General features: G+C 47.1%; 2 long non-coding RNA genes across 2 annotated transcripts; one reads left to right on the top strand and one right to left on the bottom strand.

Moving 5' to 3' along the window:
• Positions 1-3,691: 3,691 nt before the first annotated feature.
• Positions 3,692-17,811, top strand: LOC128820602 (uncharacterized). The gene is made up of 3 exons (XR_008440919.1): positions 3,692-3,760; positions 5,867-5,997; positions 17,737-17,811. It is a non-coding gene; the product is annotated as an uncharacterized LOC128820602 (long non-coding RNA).
• LOC128820600 (uncharacterized) lies at positions 15,978-18,349 on the bottom strand. The gene is made up of 2 exons (XR_008440917.1): positions 18,252-18,349; positions 15,978-17,860 (listed from the first exon to the last, which is right to left on the bottom strand). It is a non-coding gene; the product is annotated as an uncharacterized LOC128820600 (long non-coding RNA).
• Positions 18,350-26,693: the final 8,344 nt, after the last annotated feature.

Below are 26,693 nucleotides of genomic sequence, written 5' to 3'. Positions count from 1 at the left end.
TTACCAGCAGTCCTATCTCTCTCCCCAGGGCCCTTTGATATACATACCGTTTATCCACACACCAGCAGGTTGTTGTCTGTGTCCGCAGGAGGCAAGCCGAGACAGAGCAGACCTCCTCCAAGGAATATCCCGGGGTGTGCCTAGGAGGTCCACCCCCTCTCTGCCCCTCCAAGGACAGAGATCTCCTACCTGGCTCACCAAAATGATTTGTGGAAAAAAAAAAATACTAACTCTAAAACTTGTAAAAGTTGTAAAGCTGGAATGTTTATTGCAGTGCTGGATGCATGTGAGGATTGTTCTCCCTAAAGGACATGCGCACCCCTGAGAACTCCTGATCCTTTTTTATTCTCCCTTACTAGTACATATGTATAGAGTTTCACAATAGGTTCATGTATATTTATTTTACTGGTTTCACATTACAACTTATGATTAGTCCTTGTACAGAGAACTCTTTGGTTACTTTGTTCATCTTTTGCAGACTCAGCTTTGGCTCTTCATCTTTTTTTTTTTTAAATTCAAGGGTGACATTTCAGATTTCACTTAAATCTGAAATGGATTTCTACTTCGTTAAATTTCCACTCTGTTTCAGGACCCTCCTCTGTACAGATTTTGTTGCTCACATGTGGAACTGGGGGTATATGACTTCATTACCTGAAGCTGTATTTGGAGGATTAACCACTGATATGTAAATAGACCAAACTTCTATCTGTCTGAAAAACTATTGACTATCCTCCATTTTGAGTGTAGACCCTTGAAGAGGCTTTGTCTGCCCTTAATGTACATGAAGGCTCTTCATTAAATGTATCTGCTTGTATTCTCTTAATTCTGTCTGGGCTCTGTTTTTAGGTAAGCCAGTGTAAGAGATGGTCTGAAGTGCCCCTCATTTTTGCCTCACGTTTGCCGCAATGGCAGAGGCTGAGATCCTGGAGACCCCGGTTGGAATTCTGGTTTGGGTGAGGTGGATGATTGTTTGCAGGTATGTTTGCTGTGCTACCATGAAGCTCTGCTTCAAGCAGGGCCTGGCAAGGACCTGGCAAGGAGCAGCTTGTTCTACATGCTTGCATCTGCTTCACAACCTGCTCACCACAATAGCCCATGAATTTTCCCACCTCTTGGCTAAATGAACTTTCTGGGGTAACTCTGGTGATCTCCCACAAAAGACCTCTCATCTGTCTCAGGACCACTGTGATGGATGGATTTTGATGCCCCCTCCCAAAGACTGAGACTGAGACCCCTATCACAGGGAGGAGGACTGGCCTGATCGATGCGAGATGTTTGACCAGGTGTGGTCATTGGATCAAGAAGATAATGGCTCTCACTCACTGCTGATAACATGACCTGTTCCCCATCGGTGGCTTCAGTGGACTTATTCTTCATTGTACCTGTTCCCCCTCAACAATTTCAATAGACTTTCATTGTCTTTTGCCTGTTCCCCCCCTCGACGGAGGACTATAAAAGACCCCTGAGTTAACCAAGACTTCGAGATTCTCCCCAACGCGGGAAGACGGATCTCCATTTGTCCGGACCAGTGAGGATTTCATCTGTGTTGGTAGCTATACCCTTCCCCTCTCTCTTTTTCTATCTTTTATCTTATTTTCTGATCCCTCTATCGCATTTGCTGTTGGCCCTTAATAAAGGTGTATGTGTTGTGATTAAACTGATGGTCCCCTGCTGTTTGCCTTTTGCACTTTTGGGATCAGTAAACAAACCATCACAACACCCTGCTTGTTCTAGCGGATCATGACAGCCAAGAAAAGGCATCATCCTCTGATGGCCCCAGATGAATGGCAGGAGGCACTGTGGGAGGGCACCTGCCGAGCTAAGTGGTAAACGGCTCCTCCGATGCCCAGGACAAGCCAAGCTCCCTGTGAAAGATCGGTGGAAGGGAGGGGGGGAAAGCACCTGCTGAGCACACCTGTAATCGCCCCTTGGTGGCCGGCACAACCCATACCCCCTGCGGATAATTGGAGGGCAGAAGTGGGGGGAAGTACCTGCTGAGATGCCCTAGTAATGGCCCCTTGGATGGCCAGGGCAAGCCACAGCCCCTGCGGCTGAATTATGGGTGAGGGGGAGGGATGCATCTTTCAAGCTAACCTGTAAATGGCCCCTGCCATTATCATCAATTGTGGTGGGCCTGGCCTCTTGAGGGCCAGCTCTCACCTGCCTTCCAAACACTAGGGCTCTGTGATTTCCTTTTATGGAAAAGACTTGTCCTGCTTGACCAGGCAAAAATGGCTGAAATTGGGATTCCATATTCAAAATTCCCTAAGTCCAAGGGTTGCTCCCAGACCAACCTGCCAGGAAAGACAGATCTGGCTGGCACTGGCCTCTGGCAGCTCTGTCTCATCTGTGTCTGAAACACTGTGTGAGAAACAATGCTCACTTTTTAAAATTTCAAAGGTTTATTAAACCTTAACAAAATACAACAAAGGACTGAATAAGGAGAAAGAGCAGTGCTGAGAGCCCCCGTGACCAGCAGGCACAAGCTCGACTACAAAAATGGATGCTCTGCCTTTTATTCCCCTGGTTCCTCTTGTCCTGGATTGTAAGATAAGTGTGTATTCTATTTGCCATCTGATAGAAGGTGGGACAGTTATCTTCTGTTAATTGCCCAGTTCTTTATCTCTTTCACAAACCAATCCTACCTCTGGGAAATATCTTCTCTTTATGGGCCATTGAGTCTTACTGCATGACTGATAAAATTACATCATCTCATTGTGAGATGGTCTGCCCAGGGGGAGGAGCCAAGCATTCCTACCTGGATAGAATCTGAGATTTTGAGACACTACAGCAGCCTTTTCCACTGGATTCCCAGAGGAGCAGCCCTTTTCCACTGGATTCCCAGAGGAAGACAAGGCCCATCTACACCACTACTAGATCTTCAGAGGAAGACTACACCCTTCTACAGGATCACTGCTTCAACAGAACCACACCTGTCAGTCCAGGAGGACTGCAGCCACCATTTAAATTGGACTGCTATCAACACCCTAACCAACAGGGTGTCAGGTCATATTCTGACTTTGTCAGTGTTATTTTGTATTACTGTGTTTTTTTTGTGGGTTTTTTTGTTTTGTTTTGGTTTTTTTTTGTTTTTTTTTTTTTGTGTTTTTTTTTTTTTAATTTTCTTCCCTAATAAAGAGCTGTTATTCCTGCTCCCATATCTTTGCCTGAGAGCTCCTTAATTTCAAAATTATAATAAATTCAGAGGGAAGGGGTGCACATTTTCAATTTCAGGGGAGGCTCCTGCCTTCCTTAGCAGACAGCTGTCTTTTCAAACCAAGACACCTCTCAAAGTCTGTCAGTCAACTCTTCTTTGCCATCCATTGGTGCAGATCACTTTCTTACATCTTGATTGGAGGTCAGGTGTTGCCATAGTAACAAGCCTTCTATCCATCCAAATGCCCCATCTGCCAAGGGCATTCAGTGACAATACAAGGGAGAGGGGAAAGAACATATCACAATGGGATGAACATATCACAATAACTATATATCAATAAGACTTCTCTTAACATACACATAATATTAATCTCTTAATTGTGGGAGCCAACCATCACATTACTCATCTGTAACAACAACTCAGTGCTTTCCTTCCTATGGAGACCACTATGACATTGCATGGGCTTGTGGAACCAAGGGGACCATTGTGATCCTGTGGTGTTCCATGGGACCAAGGAGTCACTGTGGCATTGTTCAGCCCCAAAGAACTGAGGGGCCATTTTGACCCTTCAGGGCCTCATGGAACCAAGTGAACATGGAACAGGTCTGGCTGGTTTGGGTTCCCAGGGGCTGCCTGACAGATCTGACTGACCTTGGCATGTTTAGAGCTGCTTCTTATCTGTCCCTAAAGCACTGGGGCTCCATGCTTTCCTTCCTATGGAAAAGAACTGTCCTTCTCCTCTAGGTGCCCATGGCCAATACTGGGATATCACCTCCAAATTTCTGTATATCCAAGTATTGTTCCCAGATTAAACCTGCCAGGACAAATAGATCTGGCTGGCTTGGCCTCCCAGGGACCACTTCTCCTCTGCCTTCATAACACTGAAGTCTGTTTGGCATCAGGCAGCTCTCTGGGCAATCCCGCTTCCTTCAGGGGCTGCCATTTCCCCTGTGCCCACTGCCCCCTGAAAGAACAGGCTGGCCTGGACAGGGAACAAACACAGCTTCTCCTGGGGAAAGCCTCATCGAGGGGTCAGTTTGCCTTTGGTCATTGCGGTGACTGCAGGAAAGTGATATCCTACCATGGGACGTTTCTTGGTCAGTTCTAGACATAAAGAGTGGAAAATTGTCAGTGACTTGGGTTTTGGCCTCAAAGCCACCACTGTGGTTTGCAGGGAGCTGCAGCATGGCACGGCACTGTCTGTGCTTGGGTGCGCTTGCTTTGGAGGTAGTGTTGCATCTGATGGGAACAAGGGGGACCCTATGGGGCTGGGGGTAGCTATGTGAGCCTTGAGAGTCTCTGTGGCACTGGGGGAGCTCTATAGATGGGGGTTGTAGTCAGGGGCTGGGGAGCCATAGGGGGTCGGGGGAGCTGTATATGGCGAGGAGAATGCATGGGGGGGGGGGGGGGGTTACAGCAGTGACCTCTCAGCCCGGTGTGTCCTCTGGAGCCACCATTTCCACCCTGTCTCTGTCCCTATCCAAATAGTTCCCATGCTTGCCTACATTTTTGGGAGTCTGTCTCTAAGGCAATCATTTGTCATCCAGAGGCAGCTCATCATTTGGGACAGGAGGTGGGTACCCCCCTGTATTGTCATCCCTCCCCCTCTCCCTCAGCTGTCACCCCAAAGCTGCTCAGGGGTTCTGGGGAAGGGCAAAGATTTGTTTGGGGCAGGAAGACCATGGGGAGCTATCCTCAAACTGTGCACTGTGTGGGTCCCAGGCAGGGACAGTATTACCGCCTGGGGTTCTTGGGGTCTATACGACCCCAGCTGTCTTTGGTGTCCTGGATAGCACTAAACACAACCTGTCCAGGTCCCTCAGGCAAGCTCCCAGCTGCAGGCAATCAGCTCAGCTCTTAAGTGAGATCAGCTCTTTGGTTAATTCAGCTCTTCAGTGATTTCAGCTCTTTGCTTGCTAAGGTGCCTCGGCAGATGCAGGGAGAGAGGAGAAGGCTGTATAAGGTTCCACAGAGGTGTCTTTATTGGCAACTTCTGTGAAGTTTTTCAGTGACAGCTCTTCTGCCAAACTGGGCAGAAATGGGGGTTTATATAGGGTGTAGGGGTTTTGGGAAACAGTCCAATAGTAAGGGTCGAGGCAAATATGACCTATGGTCTTACAGAGAGACAATGAGGGTCTGAAGGTGGAAGAGGGGCTACTTTGGACCGGTCATCATGACTAGGCAAGTGACCACCAGGGAGGCCTTGAAGGGCCTGTGGCTGCTACAGGAGTGGACTCAGTGAGTGGGAGAAGCAGGGCTGGGCTGGGCTGTCCCCAGGCCAGAGGAATGTGTCTGAGGTTCCCTGGTCCCTGCGGTGTAGGGGTGCATTGAGGGCCCTTCCATGGCCTGTGGACTGTGGTGGTGCTGGAACCCCCCACCCATGGGTGCTGTTGCTGCAGCTTCTGGGTGTCTCTGGTGTGCCATTTGTCACTCCCCTAGCTGTGATTTTGTGTCACAGAGGGGCTGGATGCCACTTGCAGGGCCCTGGGGACTAGAGGAGAAGATGGGGAACTGTCAGTTCAGATGGAAGGAGAGAAAGTTTGACATTTTGATTGAGCCCCACAGCAGCCAGTACAATGTGAGACCCCTAGCAGTGGCAGTTCAGCTCCCCATAGCAGGCATAGGTGTGCTCCTAGGGACATCAGTCCCTCCACTGTCCCTGATGTCCCCACTGTCCCCTCTGTCCCTGCCATCCCCATGTCCCTGCAGATCACTGTGAACCAACAAAAAGCACTGTGAACTGTGGACAGTGGAAACATCCTATCCTTGGTCAGGGCTCTCAGGGTGGCAGGAGATGGGACCCTGGAGCTCGTGGAATGGAACCAACACAACTGATATAGGTATGGGAAGGGACCTGCAGGGGCTGGGGACCTCCAGGGGGACATGGACTTCTACAAATGGGAATCCTTACAATCAGGGTTTTGGGCAAGTTGCAAAAAGCAGGTCTCAGAGACAGCAGAACTGCGATTAGAGCTAAGCAGTAGACGTAAGATTTGTCAGCAGAAAAAATATACAAGATGTAGAAAGTAAGGACAAACAGAACAATGGTCAGTGTATTAATGCTTGGCTAGAATAACTCTCTAAGTTACAGAAAAGTATATCTAGCAAGATATTAGGAAGTTCTAAGCTTAATAATGGAGCTCTGTGCATTGTATCTTAAGGCTTACAAGCAGGTATTGTATTTGAAATAAGTGAGCATTGTTTTAACCAAGGGTACATGTGATTATAGTGGTTGGATAGAACTACTGCCAATATGCTTTTGCTTTCTGTGATTGGTCAAAAATCTTTTAAAGTTGTAACATTGAGTTCTTTGTCTGCTGCTGAGGATGTGAGCTGTTGGCATCTTCCCATTGGCATGGGAAGATGACAATGGATACCCATTACCAGGTAATGAGACTGATGCTGGAAAATAAACAGCTCGAGATGAGTTCCTCAGCTGTCCCATCCTGTTCATCATTTGTACATAGACACATGGCCAGCAATAAATGGTGCTCCTGTTTGAGGAGGATTGTTAGACTAGAGGAATAAAAAAGAAGATCGTGGACAGTGCAGTCGCCGGAGGCCCAGGTTGTTAACAGGAGGAATAGATCATCCCCTTCATAGTCTGTAACTGATATTCTTTTAAGTAGTAAGTAGCAACTTTAGGGGCTCCTGGGCAATGAGATCTATCTATCTATCTATCTATCTATCTATCTATCTATACCATATCTATCTATCTATCTATACCATCTATCTATCAAACCATCTATCTAAACCACAATGGGACATCTTTTACCAGCTTGAGACAATATTACAGGATAAAGAACGTTCAGATATCTCAGAACATGAACAAAAGACCTATTAATCTGGGTCAAAGCAAATACTCATTGTGTTCAAAAATCTTTTAAAGTTGTAATATTGAGTTCTTTGTCTGCTGCCGAGGATGTGAGCTGCTGGCATCTACCCATTGTCATAACCATGTAATGAGACTGATGCTGGAAAATAAACAGCTTGAGACACATTCCACAGCCTTCCCTTCCCGTTCGTGATTTTGTACATAGACCCATGGCCAGCAATAGGGCTGATGTGGATTCCTCTGCAGACAGCTTGGGAAAGGTCCCCCTGGCCACCTCCACAATGCCACAGGCAAATACCACATACAGTTACAGAGCTCTGCCCAGAGCTGACAGGGAAAGTTCATTAAAAAAAAAAATCACCAAGAAAAAGACAACTCTTCCCCCAGCAGAGCTGCTCCCTCCTTCTGTAGTTTCACTGCATACACACAGGACCTGAGACTGCAAGCAATGAGCATTCCTCTGGCACATCTGCAGCAGAAGCAGCTTGAGAACAGCCTTGCAGCAGGACTCTTCTCATCCCAGTGAAAAAGGCCTCTTGGCAGGCAGCTTGAGGACCCTTGGAAAGGGCAAGGGCGCCAAGAACCTCAGCCCACAGGAGAGAAAAGGGCTCTGAATTGCTCGCTCCTGGCATGTAAACCCTTCTCCCAGGCTGCTTCACACACAGGATTCTTCCAGGGAACTGTGCAAAGCTGAGAGTCAGCTCTGGCTTCTCCATGTTCCATGTCCTAGTGTCACTTGAGAGAAGACATTTAGGGTCAGCTCCCATGCTCCAATCCCTCCTGGCCCAGGCCACAGCACCGGGAAGGTCTTTGCATGCTGAGGCTTGGTTGCAGCCAAGGAAAGCTCCTGCCTCAGGGTCACCTTTGCTGCTCAGCCAGACCCCCAAGTGTCCCAGCAGCAGGAAATTGTTGCATCTGGGCCGTACCAGTGCTGGCAAACGCCAGACCTGGTTAGTGCAGGTGCCAGTAATTTGCTGGATCTGGAGTCCTGGCACCGGCAAATTACCAGATCCGGGTAGTGCCCGTGCTGGCACTGGGATATCGCTGTATTTTGGCTTTCTGTGCCATCAAATTGCTGAACTTGGGCTCTGCTGGAAATAGGAAATTGCCGGGTCTGGGAACTGGCAGTGCCAGCAAACACCGTATTTCAGGCCCCAGGTGCTGGGAAGGACTGAATCTGGACCCCTTTCAGTAGTATCTCATATGGAGGAAGGAGGGGCAGGAATGCCTTGGGAGGATACAACAGTTTAGGTTAGAGTGACAGCTAGGGGCTTTTTCCCATGGTTCTTTGTTCTTGATGTTAATAACTGTTGTGACATCACTTCTAGTCCCTTCCCCAGTTCCAGAATGTTCACTGTTTCATACTTTCCCATTGGTCCTTGTTATATGCTATTCCCCCTCTGTCTAGCCATTGGTTACTGTTCCTTTAGCCCACCTTTGTGCCTGCCCTTATCCCTCCTCCCACTGGCCCTTGAGCTGTTTCACCCCGCCTACCCCATGTCAGTTAAATACCTTGGACCCTCCCCTGTTCGGGGCTCTGAGCCCTGCTCCTCGCTGTCCCTGGGACCCTTCAGCCTTCCTGTTAATAAACAGTGGTTGGAAGCCTACACAGAGAGCCTCTCCTGTTTTCTCCGGTCGACCTGCTACACACCATCTACCTACATGAGCGTCTGGTGCTCATTTGGCTATCTGCCTTCATCAAGGGAGACACTCTTGGAAGGTGGCCGCCACGCGGCCACAGCTGGCACCTGAACAGGGGCTGATGTTACCCTCGTCCCACATCTAAGTGGCCATGCGACAGGGTGTTGGTGTCCCCTTGTGGCACTGTCTCTGGGATTGGAGGAGCTGTTACCTCCTTGAGAAGCAAGCACCTTGTTCAGGTGGAAGGACCAGAAGGACAAGTTGCAACAGTAAAGCCTTTTGTAAGAACAAGTAACATCACTCTACTAGGCAGGGATGTCTTATCACAATGTGGGGAGAGGCTAGAGATCCCGCAACCATCTTGGGATTTCTAGTAGGGGCCACTGTAGAGCATGCCACTCCACCACTGGTTTGGAAAACCGAGGATCCAGTTTGGGTGGATCAGTGGCCCCTTCCAAAAGACAAACTAGAGGCGCTCCACACCCAAGTAGAGGAACAACTACTAAAAGGGCACCTTGTACCATCTACTAGCCCTTGGAATACCCCTGTCTTTGTCATTAAAAAACTGGGCAAGGACAGGCGGAGACTGCTCCAGGACCTTCGTAAAGTAAATGACATCCTGGAGGATATGGGCCCCCTACAACGAGGCCTCCCCTCACCTTCCATGCTTCCAGGGACTGGTAGCTTACGGTCCTTGATATCAGAGACTGCTTTTTCAACATCCCGCTCTATCCCAGACATGCTCCCAAGTTCGCTTTTTCTGTGCCAACCATCAACTGTCAAGCTCCCTTCAAAAGATATCATTGGGTGACATTACCACAGGGAATGAAAAATTCCCCTGTTTTGTGTCAAATTTTTGTGGCCACGATTTTATCACCAGTAAGGAAGGTCCTCCCTGATGCTATTATTCTGCATTACATGGACGATATCCTAATTTGCTCCCAAGACAACACTTACCTCAATTTGGTGATCAAAAAGACTGTTATAGCAATTGAGGATGCAGGTTTTGATATTGCTCCTGAAAAAATCCAATATTGCTGCCTGTGGAAATACCTCAAATTTTTAATCAACAAACAGACCATCGTTCCCCAAGGTATTTCCATCAAGGACAACCCACAGACACTGAGAGACTTACAGCCCCTGTGTGGCTCCATTACTTGGATCTGACCATTTCTTGGCCTCACCACAGAAGAACTGTCACCTTTGTTCAACCTACTGAAGGGAAGCCATGACCTGAGCTCTCAACACATTTGAACTCCAGAGGTCCTCGACACATTGCAAAAGGTAGCGCATGCTATCTCATCTTGAAAAGCATGCCACATCAACCGCTCCCTGACCTTCCAGCTTGCAATCCTCGGTAAGTCCCCCCATTTCCATGGACTGCTTTTTCAGTGGGACTTATCCTCTACAACCCCACAAGAGTTGATAGCTCAACTGACCATTAGAGGCAGAAACTGCCTCCGAACCCTCGCAGCGTGTGACCCAGCATGCATTTACCTGCCCTTTAGATTACACGAGTTAGAATCATTATTGCAAACAAATGAACACCTTCAATTCACTTTAGACAGCTATCCTGGACAAATCTCTATCCATTATCCAAAACATAAATTATTAAAAGAAACATTCAATTTGGTCCCAAATTCTTTAAAAAGTAAAGTCCTTCTCAAAGCCCTAACAGTTTTCACAGACGGTTCCGGAAAAATCACATAAATCAGTTATCACTTGGTAGGATCCGAACACTCAGAAGTGGGAGTCTGATGTTCAGATTGTTGAAGGACCCCCTCAAATTGCTGAATTGGCGGCAGTCATTAGAACCTTTAAAAAATTTCAACAACTTTTTAATCTGTTCACTGATTCGGCTTATGTAGCCGGGATAGCTGGAAGGGCAGAACATTCTATGCTAAAAGAAGTATCCAACTTTAAATTGTTCCGCTTGCTCTCGGAATTAATATGGCTTATCTCCCACTGAGAGCAACCATTTCATATAATGCATGTCAGGTTATACACAGACCTTCCTGTGTAGCAGTCAGAGGCCCTGCAAGGCCTCCATGGCGGTCACTAGCCTAAGATAAGAAAAGCAGAGTCATAATGAGTGGAACAGGGCTACCCCTCTTCCGCACATCAGACCCCTGTTATCTCTCTGTAAGACTATAGGTCGTATTCTCCTCGACCTCAGCCATAGGACAAATCCTGATCCCTCAACAGCCTACATAAACCCATACCATTGCCCAGTTCAGACGGAAGAGCTGTCACTGGAACCCTTTGCAGAAGCTGCCAATAAAGACATCTCCGCAGAACTCCACACAGCCTTCACCTCTCTCCTTCCCTGCGTCTGCTGAGGCACTTTGCGAGCACAGAGCTGAAATCACTAAGAGCTGAAATCACTCCACAAGTGCTCATAAGGTAGCCAGCGGCTCAGAGCTAGCCCAGGAGCCCAGACAGGCTGAGCCTCATCAGCACAGTGTTATCCGGGACACCTACGGCGTCTGCGGCCCCGGGGCCAGACAGACCCCCAGGGACCATGAAGCCGTATTATTCCTGGTTCCATAGCAGAGGGCAATCGGAAAGCAGATTTGCTAGAAATGGCAGTCACACTACCCACATGCTACCAGACATATTTAATCAGGCAAAACTCAGTAATCAATTTTACCACCAAAATGTGCCCGCCTTAGTTCAAATGTTTAAGATTACCAACAAACAGGCAAGGGCCATTGTAACCACGTGCCCCAATTGCCAATCGTTTGCTTTACCATCCATGGCGACCGGAACCAACCTTCGGGGCTTGGGCAGTTTAGAATTATGGCAAACTGACGTGACTCATTTTACACCTTTTAGGCGATTAAAATACATTCACGTATCTGTTGACACCTTTTCAGGTGCAATCTTTGCTTCAGCTCACTCAGGAGAAAAAACAAAAGATGTAATAAAGCATTTTTATTTGGCATTCACAACGCTTGGAGTCCCTCAAACAATCAAGACTGATAATGGCCCTGCATACATCTCCAAACCACTCAGAGAGTTCTTCCAACAATGGAGGATCCGCCATAATACAGGCATTCCCTACAACCCCACCAGACAGTCTATTGTTGAAAGAGCATACTGGGAGATAAAAAGGGTTCTTAAACAACAACAAATTAACAATATAACCCAGTCACCTATAGAAAGGTTCTGCAAAGTTTTATATGGCATTAACTTTATTAATAACTCCTTTAGAGAACTCAACACTCCAATTATAAGACATTTTTCTAACAATACCCAAGCACGCCTTCGAGAAAAACCCCCAGTCCTTATAAAGGACCCTGAAACTAAACAACTCCAGGGACCCTTTCCTCTCATCATGTGGGGGAGAGGCTATGCTTGTGTTTCTACAGATACAGAGCCAAAGTGGATCCCCAGAAAATATATAAAACTCTACCTAGAACCTGACTCCGAATCAAACCCCAGACAAACACATCATGCATCAGATCAAGAAGCGCAAGCACAAGAAGAGGCAGTCGTGTGGCGGCTCCAGAAAAAGAAAGGCAGATACCCTAATATCATTACTCGCATCCTAATCACGCACAGATATTTCTACTAGTTCCTTCTTCTCCTACTTACAACAACCTCCACCCTCATACACATACAAACTATTTCCCTTGACCTACCCTTCGATATCCAAACCCTATTCGCCGCTCCTTACACACAGTTACTAACACAGGGGGAGTAGGGGGAGAGAAAAGACAAGCAGGAGAAATGGGGGACCAGAAAGACTTGGGAAGTGAGGAAAGGGAAAAAACAGTTTATAACTGTTACTTTTTTTGCAACATGCGAAAACATATACTGTAATAACCATAGCTTGATGCCCAGTACCCAAAGGAATACCATGGCATTTTCCAACAAGATAATGCTGCACACAAGGATTGCTATGAGCACTGCCTCTGCATGGATTATACAGCAACTGAAACAAAACATCTGTGTGTCACTTGCCAAGACCCTGAAACAAGACAACTTCTGCATGGCCATGGGCAGTGTAGATGACCCGCTATCTAGATGCCTAGTGGGAATTCCTCTGACAGCAAGAGACTATCCCTATGCAGGTAAGAAACCCAGCCCTGTGGACACTTGGGACGAGTCGATGAAGATACTTCCACATGCACCACAAGAGCCCCAGGAACTGGACTTATTGGGGTCTGCAAAAGCAACATTTTGTATCCATTTCTTTTATAAACAATCTAGTCAGCCTTGGTCAGATACCACACAGGCCCAATCTATTATTAGGAAGAATGTAACACCTAATAAGAAAGAATATAATGTGGCCACTTGGTGCAATTATACCAGTCACATCCTATCTGAGTCCTCTTTGTACCCCAAAGTGCTCCCAGGGGGTGTGTTTCTTATCTGTGGAGAGAGGGTATGGGCAGGAATTCCCTCACATCTTCAAGGGGGTCCCTGCAGCCTTGGCCAGCTTACTACGCTCACCCCAAACGTTACGTTAATTCAGGATTGGAAGCAGAAGGATAAATTAGCTCACACAAAAAGATCAAAGATCATATGCTGAATTCGATTGAAATTGTGATGACCAAATTTATAATTGGGGAAAAAAAAAGGGGGTCATGGTCTCCATCTTTTTACCATGGGTGGCCACCGCTAAGGCCCTTGGTGAGCTTTCTCACCTGGGGTGCTGGCTCAGTAAGCAGGCCAGCACCACACTCAGTGATCTTCTAGCAGATGAAAAAACACCAGGCATACCTCCTTACAAAATAGAGCAGCAATTGATTTCCTGTTACTTGCCCATGGCCATGGGTGTGAGGACTTTGAAGGACTTTGTTGTTTCAGCTTAACATCACACAGCACATCTACACAAACCAACATTAAGAAGATGCAAGATCAAATAAAGAACATCGAGGCAAAGATGAAGACCTCTGATTGGCTTGATAGCCTGTTTGGACAATGGGGTGTTCCAGGCTGTTATTAGAGGACTGTTGTGGATTTTGGTTGTTATTGCAGTTCTAGCATTAGCGGTTTCATGTTTCATGAGATTTGTTAGAAACACTGTGGGAAAGGCTTTCATAGTAAATAAAGAGGGGGGAGATGTAGTATCTCATATGGAGGAAGGAGGGGCAGGAATGCCTTGGGAGGATACAACAGTTTAGGTTAGAGTGACAGCTAGGGGCTTTATCCCATGGTTCTTTGTTCTTGATGTTAATAACTGTTGTGACATCACTTCTAGTCCCTTCCCCAGTTCCAGAATGTTCACTGTTTCATACTTTCCCATTGGTCCTTGTCATATGCTACTCCCCCTCTGTCTAGCCATTGGTTACTGTCCCTTTACCCTGTCTTTGTACCTCCCCATAGCATCTCTGTGGAGCTGAAGCGATGCAAATCTGGGGCTCTGGGACACACAGGCCCCTCCTGCTGTTCTCTTCCATGCTGTGTTTTGTGCACACACACAGAGGAACAAGGGCAGATCAGTGCTGAAGGTCCAGTTCCACAACACTGTGGAGTTGCAGATCTTGCTGAGCACCCTGGAACCCCTGGATTTTGGAAAAGCACCTGAGGATGCTCTGAACCCAGCTGTGAGGGACTCCATGGCAAGCATCCACAGAGGGCAAAGGAGCTTGGAATGATGGAAGTTTTCAAGAATAGCTTCCTGAAAACACAGCAGTGCTCCATCCCTGCACAGGATCAGGAAGAGGGCAGAACCAGAGACCATCTGGGCCTAACAGAGAGTTTTGGGTGTGCCTAAGAACAAATGAAGCAGCAGCACAGTGCCCGAGACTCAGACATGTGACCGTGCCAGTGCCCAGAGCGCTGTCAGGCAGTGCTGGGATCCCGTGTGTGGTTCTGGTCCCCACAAGCAAGGAATGGCAGCCCCAGCCTCAGACCCAGTCAGAAAGCCAACCAAGTGAGACCAGAGGGAGGGCACCCTTTCAGGCTCTCTTGGGCATGGCAACAAAACAACCCCTGCTGCTTCTTCCTCTGCCTGTGTTTGGGCTGTGCTGGTGGCAGAGCCAGCCAGGTTGTGCTCTGTGTTCCAAAGGCTCTTGAGAGTGGGCATGAAAAATGCTGCGTGCACAGTGGAGACTCCTGGAAGGTGCTGGCAAGAGCGTCCTGCGGGAACAGGGCTCTGGGCTCTGGCTGGGAACAGCCTGGTTTTGCTGCTGTGACCCCAGGCAGGAGGTGAGGCAGGTGAAGAGGCAGCGGGCAGCTTGTGTTTGTAGAGGGCCTGGGGCTGCACCTCTGAACCTCCACCTGGAAACCCACTTGGGGGATTAGGAGCTACAGCTGGAGTGCCTGTCCTGAAAGGACCTGAAGTCATTCAGCCTTGCCAGCTTTTCTTAAGAGTATGTTGGTGTTCCCCAGGAAAGCTACATGTTTGGGGAAATGCCTTGGGAGGAAAGGGGCTTGCTTCTCAAGGGAAGTGTTTCCCAGGGAGCTCCCAGTGAGGCAGGTGCAAGTGTCCCCTTTTGGCTCTCTGTGGTCCTTTCAGTCCTTGAGGTCCTTTGCACTTGGCAGAGGGGCAGGGCAAGGAAGAAGGCTGTGAAGAGCAGGTTTGGCATCCACCTGGACCTGCGGAGACCAACCCAAGCACCTGCAGCAGGGTGTGTTCCCCCCTTTGGACAGAGGTGTGAGCAGCAGCATCTCTGTCCAGCCGCGAGCCCCAAAGCTCTCTTTGAGAGCTGTGAATTAAAAGGCCTTTATGCACACACTTTTCACATCTTCCCTGTCTGCTGGGTTTCAACTCTTGGCAATATGTATTTGCCTCTTGCTTGGTGGATGCTGCTGTGGCCCAGGGCCAGCACAGAGCTGGGCTGTGAGGGCCAGGCAGCGTGGAGAGTCTTGGCTGATCTTGGTGTGTCCCTGGCCTCAGAAAAGGCTGGGAAGGTTTGCCTCCCAAGGCATCCTGCTCATTGGCTCTCCCTGTGCATCTTGGAGAGAACAAGGTAGGCATTTCTGGCAGCTGGGCATCAGCAGGCCTTAAAATGGGGGTGTGTTGTGGAGCAAGCCCAGCTGAGATACCCTGACAGGAGCCCAGTGCTCTTTGCTCCCCTGTGCTGACACGTGAGCGTTTGTCTGGTTTCGGGATGACCCTGGCTGTGTGAGGGGGTGCTATGTGGACACGAGACAGTCGGTCCCGTCCCGCTGGGTCCCAGCAGTGCCTCGCAGCAGTCCTGCATCCACGTCAGGATGCTGGCCAAGAGAGGTCCTGGATGCTGAGGCAGCTGATTTTAAGCTTGTGCAGTGCCTACAGGTCAAGGCCAACGGTGTTCCCTCAGGATACAGCAGTCCTGAGGGGTCTCCCTTATTCAAAGAAATCGGCAGACAAATGCACTCTCTGCCAAAAGCCCTTTTACTGACCTGGCAGGAGGGCAGGGGTCTGCACCCACTGAAATGTTTCTCCGCCACGTATAAATTTCAGTGGGTTGATGTAGGAATTGTATCAAACATACCATCCATCTTTACACTGCTGAGGTGATTCGATAGGCAGGGGGTTAGAAATACATTGTGTCAGATTGCTGTACTTGAAGCTGATGTCCAGGCCCTGGCCAGGAGCCGTCTCAATGCCCCAAAGCAGCACCAAGTCTTCCTCATGGCTTCCCTGCACAGGGCTGACTCCACACTTGCCCTTAGTTCTTCTGGTAGACTATGGCTAAAGCTTTTTGTCAAGTCACTCTCAGGTCAAGTTAGGCCTGCCAGGTTTTTCTTATGCTAACTGCTGCTAAGTACTTAGGTATGTCTGTGCTCATTACTTGTTTACTCATGTGAATTGCTTGTGCTTCCTTATGTCAAAGGCCTTGTTTCATTGCCAAAGGTGCCTGAGGCCACCCGCTCCTTGTGGCAGCAGTTGCTTTCCTGTGGAATGTTCTACCTCCCCAAGAGTAAAGAGGGAGCTGGAGAAAGAGCTTGCCAGGCTGTTCTCCATCCTTCACCATCACTCGTGGTTCAGTGAAGAAGTCCGAGCTGAGCGCAAAGGTGCAAATGGAACAGCCGTGCACAGGAAGGCTTGGTGGGAAGGATGATCCAGGAACCATAGGCCTGGCAGCCTGAGCCTGCTCCAGGGGAAGGCCGTGGAGCAGATCCTCCTGAGTGCCATCCCACGGCACCTGCGGGGAACCAGGGCATCTGCTGGAGGGTGGGAAAGCTCTGCCGAGGAACGGGGACAGCTGGGGCTCCTGGCAGGGTGTTGAGGGATCTGTGTGGGAGTTTGGGGGGGTTGGTGCTGGTGGGGTGTTGAAGAAGGAGTTGTGTGGAAGGTGAGAGGTCTAGGCTGGAATTTGAGTCAGTTTGAAGGCAGCATCTGTGTTTTGGCACAGCTTTGGTTAGGGAGGGCAGAAAGAATATCTGTGACTTTTCCGCTTCATGGTCCTGATTCTGCTGCAGGGAACAAGAGGGGAGAGCTGTACTTTACTGGCCACTTAGATATCCATACCAGGGGGAGGATTCACCCTTTTGCCATCTACTCATTTCTTTGGGCTACTTTTGTACCACTGAGTGGACTTTCATTTCTTGAGAGCTTTTATTCCTTAAGAGAATTAGGATATTATCATCCCTTCATAGAAAACCAAATAATGGCCCTTGTTTTTGCCCTTTTTTTGTGTAGTGTTATGTTCTGTAAAGTGATCCTCAGTGGATGAGGTTAACGCAAATGAGTTGCTGCTTTGAGATGGGAAGCAAAATTCCAACTCTTCACCTCCTCAGGCCATCCAAATTAATTTGGGAAGTTTGCAAATATTTGGAACTACTTCAGTTGAGCAATGGGAAGTAAAGCTTTCCTGAAGTGAGGATTCTTACTTGCCAGATTCTTCCGTGCCTTCGCCACTAAGGTGTTTTTGTGCTGAAGGCAATAACTTCAATGAGAAAATAATTTCAGCATGGGGTAAGAGCTTCTGACAGAGACCAAGCTGTGATAAGCTGGAAAGAACTCTTTGTTCATCATTAAAGAAACCGCAAGACAGAAAGGAGAAGCCTTGTATAGATAACAGAAAACTGCAAGACAGAAAGGAAAAGACTTGTGTAGATAACAGAAAACCGCAAAACAGAAACTAGATAGTATGTTGATTACTTAAGCTGACTGTGCAACTAGAACTTAGGCGCATATAACTTATAACCTTATATGGAAAAGATCATTACAGGGCCATGAACTGTCACTGAGGAGGAAGAGAGGAGCCTTCCTCAAATGACCACCAGAGAGTAGAAGAAGACCCCCTAGCAACAGAGGGCGCAAGCGCAGAGTACACCCAGAAATACTGCGGACACAGAAGAAAAAGAGTATAAAAAGACTGTGGGAAGGGGGAAACGGTATGAGCCATTGGTGGAGCGCTGACTCCCCGGCTGCACCCAGCGCTGTTTGCTTGCCATTGCTTGCTGTAACCAATAAATTTCTGACTTTCTAAAGGCTGAACAAATTATTCACCTCAATTTATAACAATCTGGTGCTGTGACTCGGATAAGGGCTATCCATTGGAAGCTCCTCACGGGGAGGCACCCTTGCTGCCTTGGCAGCGAACCCCACTCAGGAGTCTTCCTTCTGGGACCCTTACCGACGAACCCAAATTCGGTGGCAAGCAAAGAATAGCTGGCAACCCCTTAATCTTTGTGCACGAAGTCCTGGGCGAAGACACAGGACTGTGTAAGTACCTTTCAGTGGTCCTTTGGGGCTACTGAGGTTGCCCCGTTTAAAGGGAACGGGGGCCGCTCAGTCGGGGTTGGGATCCCGGAGTGTGATGAGTGAGACGTCTCTGTGAGACGACGTGAATGTGGACCTCATAGTAGTGCGCTTCCCACACCCAGTGATGGGCTGGGCCACGAATTGAGGGAAGTGTGGAGGTGTGTGTAAGAAGGCACTCCGGAAGATGGGACAGAGGAAAAGCAAGCCCTCTGGTCCCATGGGTGGGGGAACCCTTGTAAAGCTTCCCCAAATTCCTCCAGATAGCCCATTAGGACTAATGATTAAAAATTGGGATGCCTTCCCCTCCAGGAAAGGAAAGGACAAGGTGAAAATGGTGCACTACTGCATGGAGGTTTGGGGAGGGAAACAAATAAGAGGGGACCATTTGTATTGGCCAGTGTTTGGCTCATTTGAGGATTGGATATGTCAGGCTTTAAATATTTATGTGAATTCTAAAAAACCCTTGAACTTAGAGGAAAGTGAGTACGCCTCCCTCTGGATAGTGGGGGAAACTCGCACTAAGTTGTTTGCACTTAGTACTAGGGAGAAGAAGAAAAGATTGAAAGAGGATACAGACCTACCCGATTCCACCCCTCCACCCTACATACCTCCTCCCCCCTCCACCACCACCTTCCCCCCCCACTCCGTTCTCCTCCCCAGAACCTTTACCTACCCCTACCTCCACATTCACTACAACATCCTGAACCCTCTGCCCCGGTACAAGATGACTTGGAGGTGGATGAGTTGAATGTTGAGCTCCAGGGGAATAACCAGCAGGTAACTAGAAGCCAGACTAGGAAAAGGCGGGAGCAATTGGGATTGTTCCCACTCCGAGAAGCAGGAATGGGTATGGTCCCTAACCCTAATGCAGGACAACCGGGGCATCCGGCCCAAATCTTAGAAGTTGGATATGTGTCTGTACCCTTGAACTCGGGAGATGTGAGGGAGTTCAAAAAGGAAATGGGACACCTCTTAGAGGACCCTCTTGGAGTTGCCGAAACGTTAGACCAATTCTGGGTCCGAATGTTTATACTTGGGATGAGGTGCAATCTATTTTAGTTATATTATTTACCTCGGAGGAAAGGAGGATGATTAGAGATGTAGGGATGAGAATATGGGATGATGAACACCAACAAGGGCCCCTCGCGGACACCAAGTGGCCTATGCAACGCCCTGACTGGAACAACCAGGATCCGCAACACAGAGCCCATATGGCAGATTTGTGGAACATTATAATACAAAGAATAAGAAGAGCTGTCCCTCAAGGACAGAATATTCACAGGGCTTTTTGTGAAAAGCAGAAAAAAGATGAAGACCCCACAGAATGGTTGGAAAGGTTGAGAAAAACCTTTCAGTTATACTCTGGAGTGGACCCTGATACCCCAGTGGGGGAGGCCCTGCTAAAAACACAGTTTGTAGCAAACTCATGGGTGGACATTCAGAAGAAGCTAGAAAAATTGAAGGATTGGCAAGAAGAGGATTGGATGAATTATTGCGAGAGGCGCAAAAAGTTTATGTAAGGAGGGAGGATGAAACTCATAAAAAGCAAGTTAGGATGATGGTAGCAGCAGTTCGGGAAGGACAGAAAACTGCCCCCTCCCCTTTACAGAAGGGGGCAGCCATGCGGGGAAATAAGCGAGTTCCAAGGCGGACTGATGGGATTGATGGGAGGAAGGAGGAAAGAGGAATTACCTGCTTTTACTGTGGGAGGAGGGGTCATATGAAGCGGGAATGTCGACAAAGGATGGCTGATGAAAAACAGTTTCATGAAGACTAGGGTTGTCAGGGGCTTTATTTGCTGGGGACATGGGAGAGAACAGAGCCCCTGGTAAAGGTTAAACTAGGTCCCAACAACAAGAGTAGGAGTTCCTTGTGGACTCGGGGGCAGAAAGGTCGACTGTCCAAACTCTTCCCCGGGGATGTAAAGTATCATCTGAAACAATACAGGTAGTCGGGGCCAAAGGGGAACCTTTTGGAGTACCTGTAATAAAAGATGTTTTTCTTGAAACCCATTCTAAAGTAGGGGTGGGCTCATTCCTGCTAGTTCCAGAAGCAGACTATAATCTCTTGGGGCGAGATTTAATGGTAGAATTAGAAATTAGAGTAGATATAATAGAAAATAGGTTAAGTGTTAAATTGTGCCCCTTACGAGCTGTGAATGAAGCAAAGATAAACCCTGAAGTTTGGTATACCCCTGACACGGTGGGAAGATTGGAAATTGAACCCTTTGAAGTAACCATTAGGAACCCTGAGGTTCCCAAAAGGGTCAAACAGTATCCTCTATCCAATGAAGGGAGACGAGGCTTGAAACCGGAAATAGACAGGCTCTTAAGGCAAGGATTGCTTGAACCCTGTATGTCGCCTTTTAACACCCCCATTTTACCGGTAAAGAAACCGGATGGCAGCTACAGGTTGGTACATGATCTGAGGGAGATAAATAAGAGAACTATTGAGAGATTTCCCGTGGTTGCCAACCCCTACACACTTTTAAGTCAATTGGGACCTGAGAATCAACGGTACAGTGTAATAGATTTGAAAGATGCTTTCTGGGCTTGTCCCCTTAAAGAAAATTGTAGAGATTATTTTGCTTTTGAATGGGAAGACCCAGACACAAATAAGAAGCATCAATTGAGATGGACTGTGCTTCTCCAAGGGTTTACTGAATCTCCCAATTTGTTTGGACAGGCCTTGGAAGAGATCCTAAGAGATTATATACTGGGGGAAGAGACAACTCTAATACAATATGTAGATGATTTATTTATTGCAGGAAAGGAAGAAGAAGCAGTAAGGCAAGAAAGTATAAAATTGCTAAATTTCCTTAGCCTAAGAGGACTAAAAGTATCAAAATCTAAATTACAATTTGTAGAAGAGGAGGTGAAATATCTAGGACACAGACTGACTAAGGGAACAAAAAAATTGGATCCTGAAAGAGTCCAGGGAATACTTTCACTTCAGGCTCCCCAGACAAAAAGACAAGTAAGGCAATTATTGGGACTTTTGGGATACTGTAGACAATGGATAGAGAATTTCAGTGGAAAGGTTAAATTTCTTTATGACAAACTAACAAAAGACGGATTATTAAAGTGGTCCCCAGAGGATGAGGAACGACTGAAGGTCCTTAAGACCAAACTAGTGAACGCTCCTGTCCTCAGTCTTCCAGACCTCAAGAGACCCTTTTATTTATTTGTTGATGTAGGTGAAGGGACAGCACATGGGGTTTTGGCCCAAGACTGGGCTGGAAGTAAGAAACCCGTGGCATATTTATCCAAACTCCTCGATCTCGTTAGCTGGGGTTGGCCTACCTGCCTACAAGTAGTAGTAGCAGCAGCTCTTTTGGTGGAAGAAACAGGCAAGATTACCTTTGGGGGAGAACTGTGAGTTATGTCACCCCATAACACAAGAGGAGTATTACAGCAGAAGGCGGAGAAATGGATTACAGATGCTAGACTTTTAAAGTATGAAGGTATTTTGATATAGTCTCCTAAATTATCCATAGAAACCACATATTTGCAAAACCCTGACCGATTTTTGTATGGGGAGCCAACCTCCGAGCTTGCCCATGATTGCCTCCAACAAATAGAGGAGCAAACAAAGATCCGACCAGATCTAGAAGAAGAAGAATTGGAGCTCAGAGACGGATTATTTGTTGATGGGTCATCCCGGGTTGTAGAAGGGAAACGAAAGTCTGGGTATGCTATAGTAGATGGAAAAACCTTGAAGGTAGTTGAATCTGGTCCCCTAAGCCCTAGTTGGTCTGCTCAGGCATGTGAGTTATATGCAGTACTTAGAGCATTGGAACTATTGAAAGGGAAGGAAGGGACCGTTTATACTGACTCTAAGTATGCTTATGGGATAGTGCACACCTTTGGGAAAATTTGGGAGGAAAGAGGGTTAATGAACTCCCAGGGAAAAGGACTGACTCACGAAGAATTAATAAAGGAAATTTTGCGAGCCCTATGATACCTGAAGAAAATAGCAGTGGTACATGTGTGAGGGTATCAGGCAGGGATAGGAACTATAGTAAGAGGAAACAACCTAGCTGATCAAGAGGCGAAAAGAGCAGCATTGCTGACGCTAACATACAAACCAGTGATTATGTGGAGGGAAGATTGTACCACCTGTGGAGAAGATCTAGAGACAGCACCTTGCTGGTCATATTGGAAAATGTATGGAGTAGATTCCATACAATGCGCCTGTGGAAATCCTAAGAAAAAGCATTGTTGGTTTCATGGTGTAAAATATATCTTAACATTCACCACACAAGAAAAAGAAAGATTGGATCAAATGGGAGTGTGGGAAAAAGAGGAAGGCAAATGGGTTTTACCCGATGGCCTAGAGGTGCTCTCTAAAGCAACGGCCTTAAGAATATTGCAAGCAATATATAATAAAACTCATTGGGGAACTCAGGTGTTAATTGATCAATTTGCCATTAAATACATGTGTATAGGGATATACAACTTAGCTGAACAGGTAACACAGCAATGTTTAACATGCCAAAGGGTAAACAACAGCAAAGAGAGAGGGTGATGGGCGGAAGGGAACTAGCTCGAAGACCTTTTTCACACATACAAGTGGATTTTACAGAGCTACCTAAAGTGGGGAGACATAAATACTGTTGCCTTCTGCAGAGAAGGCAGGCGACCTGGTTTCAAGACACAGCACAGCAACCCGGCCTCGCCCGGGTCACTCGGGCCACCAACATGCACAGACACCAATGTGGTGGATGGTCAAAATGGCATTTATTACCTTATCTCGTGTGGTTAAATAGTCAAGGGGCCCTACTACGTCAAAAGGGGGACGGTGGGCCCGGCTAGGGTTAGTAGGGAGTGGAGGACTACTGGTGTTAGGAGGTGCTACATGTCTCAGGAGTGATTGCTTACATATCGCAGGATGAGGGGGAGAGGGTCTTGCTTTCCGTTACATTCCGAAATCTTCCGTTCGCCTGTCCCTATCTACCACAAAATACCTGCTAGTGATGGTAGATCATTTGACTCATTATGCGGAAGCATTTCCCACAGCAAGGGCCACCACGCAGGCAGTAGTAAGACTACTCTTGGAGGAGATAATCCCCAGGTATGGACTAATAGAAATAATAGATTCAGGTTGAGGCCCCCATTTTGCATCTAAAGTAGCAAGGGAGGTCTTTACAGCCTTAGGCACTCAGTGGAAGTACCACACCCCCTGGCACCCACAAAGTTCGGGAAGAGTAGAACGAATGAATGGGGAAATTAAGAAGCAATTAACTAAGTTGATGATGGAAACCAAAATGTCTTGGGTAAAATGCTTGCCCCTAGCCTTGCTAAATATTCATACACAACCCCGAACTGATGTAGGAATCTCCCCCTTTGAAATGTTATATGGTATGCCATATGATTTGGAAGCTCCTGTTGATCATCCTTGTATAGATAACTCACAGATCAACAATTACCTTATACAAATTATAAATAGAAGGAAGGAATTAAGGGAAAAAGGACTTCTAGTTTAGAGACCACCCCTGGACTTGGCAATGCATAAAATTAAGCCTGGGGATAAAGTACTTATTAAATAATGGAAAGAAAACTCTTTAACACCTTGTTGGGAAGGCCTGTATGTTGTCTTGCTTACTACAGAAACTGCGATACGAACTGCCAAAAAAGGGTGGACTCATGCGAGCCGAGTAAAAGGACCAATAACTTTGGACGATCACTGGAAAATCACAAGTCAGCTGGGATATACAAAGGTCACTCTGAAGAAGAACTAATGGACTCAGTACCGGTAGTACAGACTAACCATATAGGAGACCGAAAAAGGATATACCTACCCCCTTGTTAGTGATTATATGGTTGTTTGCGAAAGAACAGACTGTGAATGTTACCCTTTTGTATGCTTTATTTGTAAAATTTGCCAAGAACGGTGGTGGGTCCATTGCCAGAATGGGAGACCACCTACCGGAATCTGTTATCAAACCAAGAGGGAACTAACGGAGGTAGTGCTAAAATTAGGGGAATTGGCAGGGGAGGGGGTATGATTTGAGACTGGGACATCGTGGGAAGTTTATTCCAGAGGAGTACATCCGGAAAATTTTTGCTTCCACCCTAGTGAGCCCACTCCCTTCGTTGCCCAGATTACAAAGAGGTGCTCCCGGACAGAAATAAAGAGGGTTCCGTGCGACTCAACCCCAGTAAAGGATAAAAACTGGGAGCAGTATAAAGTTAGGCGGGGGCAAGGGGTTGGGTGCACTGGCGAGTACCGCTGCTGCCGAGAAGATAGTCTACCCTGCGGCTCGAAGCACCCGAGTCAGCAGGCGAGGCAGAGGGGAAAGAACCAGGCCCCCCCCAAGTGGAATAATGCTGAAATGCTCCAATTACTGCCAACTGAATACTGATCTCCTTCCGCAGGATGGCTCAGTCGTCCCTAAAGCACCTAGAGGGCAATGAATCCAGAAAAGGGAAATGAGACATAATAAATTTGGTTTAGTACAGCTGAGACCCCACCTTGTTGGCAAATTGTGGGAATAATCGTACTCTGTGCCTTGAATCAAGGGAAAGGTTCCCAAATTTCACACCAACCCTTTAGATGGACACTGACCCGAGTAGATGGTACAGAAATTCAGGAAAAATTAACATCTGGGTCTCCGCGTTTCACCCCTCGATTATGTGACCTAGCCTCCATAGACCCTTGCTTAGACAAAAAAGGATTCTATATGTGTCCAGCATCAAACCCCGGAAAGGGGTACTATAATTACCCTGGGGATTTTTTTTGTGGATATTGGGGTTGCAAAATGGTAGCACTGGACTGGGAAGAAAGATAAGTTCCTTAAAGTATCCTGGGGGCCCTATGGCTGTGACCCTCCAAAACAGGATTCAAGTGGGAGGGTGACAACCTAGGAAACTGTGAATTCACATATCTGAATATAACTGAACCAACAGATCCCAGATGGATTGTGGGGTGAACCTGGGGGATTAGATACTGGGAGCCAGGTAGGGACAGAGGTAACATGTTTGCTGTAAAGAAAGGATTCGTGCCCCAAGACCCACAAGCTTTAGGCCCAAATCCTGTAATAGCTGAAGAGAGAAAAGAGATTTACTTTGGGGAAGATGGTAATTCAACCCACTCAGGGGCCAAGGATACTAATGAAACCCTTAGTAATCAAACAAGGATATTACCAACGAGTAATCCTCAACTTGGTACTCTCTGGAAACTGATAGAAGGGGCCTATAAAGTCCTTAATAAGACGAACCCTTTACTCACAGAGCACTGTTGGCTTTGCTTTGATATTCAACCTCCATATTATGGAGCTATAGGGATACCTGAAAGAGCCAGACGACTGAACGGTAGTAATCCCCCATAATGTAATTGGAAGGAAAGCCAGACACAGGGAATAACTCTTACTTCAGTAACAGGAAGGGGATGATGTATTGGAAGAGTCCCAACAAACATGGAACACCAATGTGAAACAATTACTAAGGCTAAAAGGGAAGATAATCCAGCTAGGTGGTTAATTCCAGCTAAAACCACTAAATGGATATGTTCAAAGGGAGGGTTAACCCCGTACATCTCTCCGGAAATATTTGATGAAACCTCCGACTACTGTATACAGGTGGCAATAATTCCTAAGATCGTATATCATTCTAATGAATATGTATACGATGCACAAACTACTCCAACACACCACTTACAGAAACCACTAACTGCACTTACAGTAGCTACCCTAATGATTATGGGAACTGCCGGTGTAGGCACTGGGGTAGCCTCTCTAGTGAAACAGACCAAAGAATTTAATAATCTAAGAACTGCTGTGGATGAAGATTTAACCTGAAAAGAGCAATCCATCTCAGCATTAGAGAAATCCGTAACGTCATTGTCTGAGGTAGTTTTACAAAATAGACGGGGCTTAGACTTACTGTTCTTACAGCAAGGAAGTTTATGTGCTGCCCTCAGAGAAGAATGTTGTATTTATGCTGATCACACAGGGGTGGTCAGGGATACAATGGCAAAACTAAGGGAAGGATTAGAGAAACTAAAAAGGGAAAGAGAAGCCCAACAAAGTTGGTATGAAACCTGGTTCAACAGTTCCCCATGGCTGACTACCCTATTGTCCACAATTGCAGGGCCCCTAATTTTGTTGATTTTGGGACTAACCTTTGGCCTGTGTATTTTTAATAGGATCATAGACATAGTAAAGGGGAGATGGGAGGCCGCTCACCTCATGTTGATAAGGGCCAAATATGAACCCATACCGGAGGATCCTGAGACTAATGAAACCTTAGCCCTTAGCTTACAAGAACTAAAAATGTTTGATGAACAAAATAAAGAAAAAGAAAAGGGGGGATTGTGATAAGTTGGAAAGGACTCTTTGTTCATCATTAAGGAAACCGCAAGAGAGAAAGGAGAAGCCTTGTGAAGATAACAGAAAACCACAAGAGAGAAAC

The sequence above is a fragment of the Vidua macroura genome, chromosome 29, assembly GCF_024509145.1.
Source record: "Vidua macroura isolate BioBank_ID:100142 chromosome 29, ASM2450914v1, whole genome shotgun sequence".
Taxonomy (NCBI): Eukaryota; Metazoa; Chordata; class Aves; order Passeriformes; family Viduidae; genus Vidua; species Vidua macroura.
Note: the sequence above shows the minus strand (reverse complement) of the source record. Positions and strands in the feature narration are given on the sequence as shown.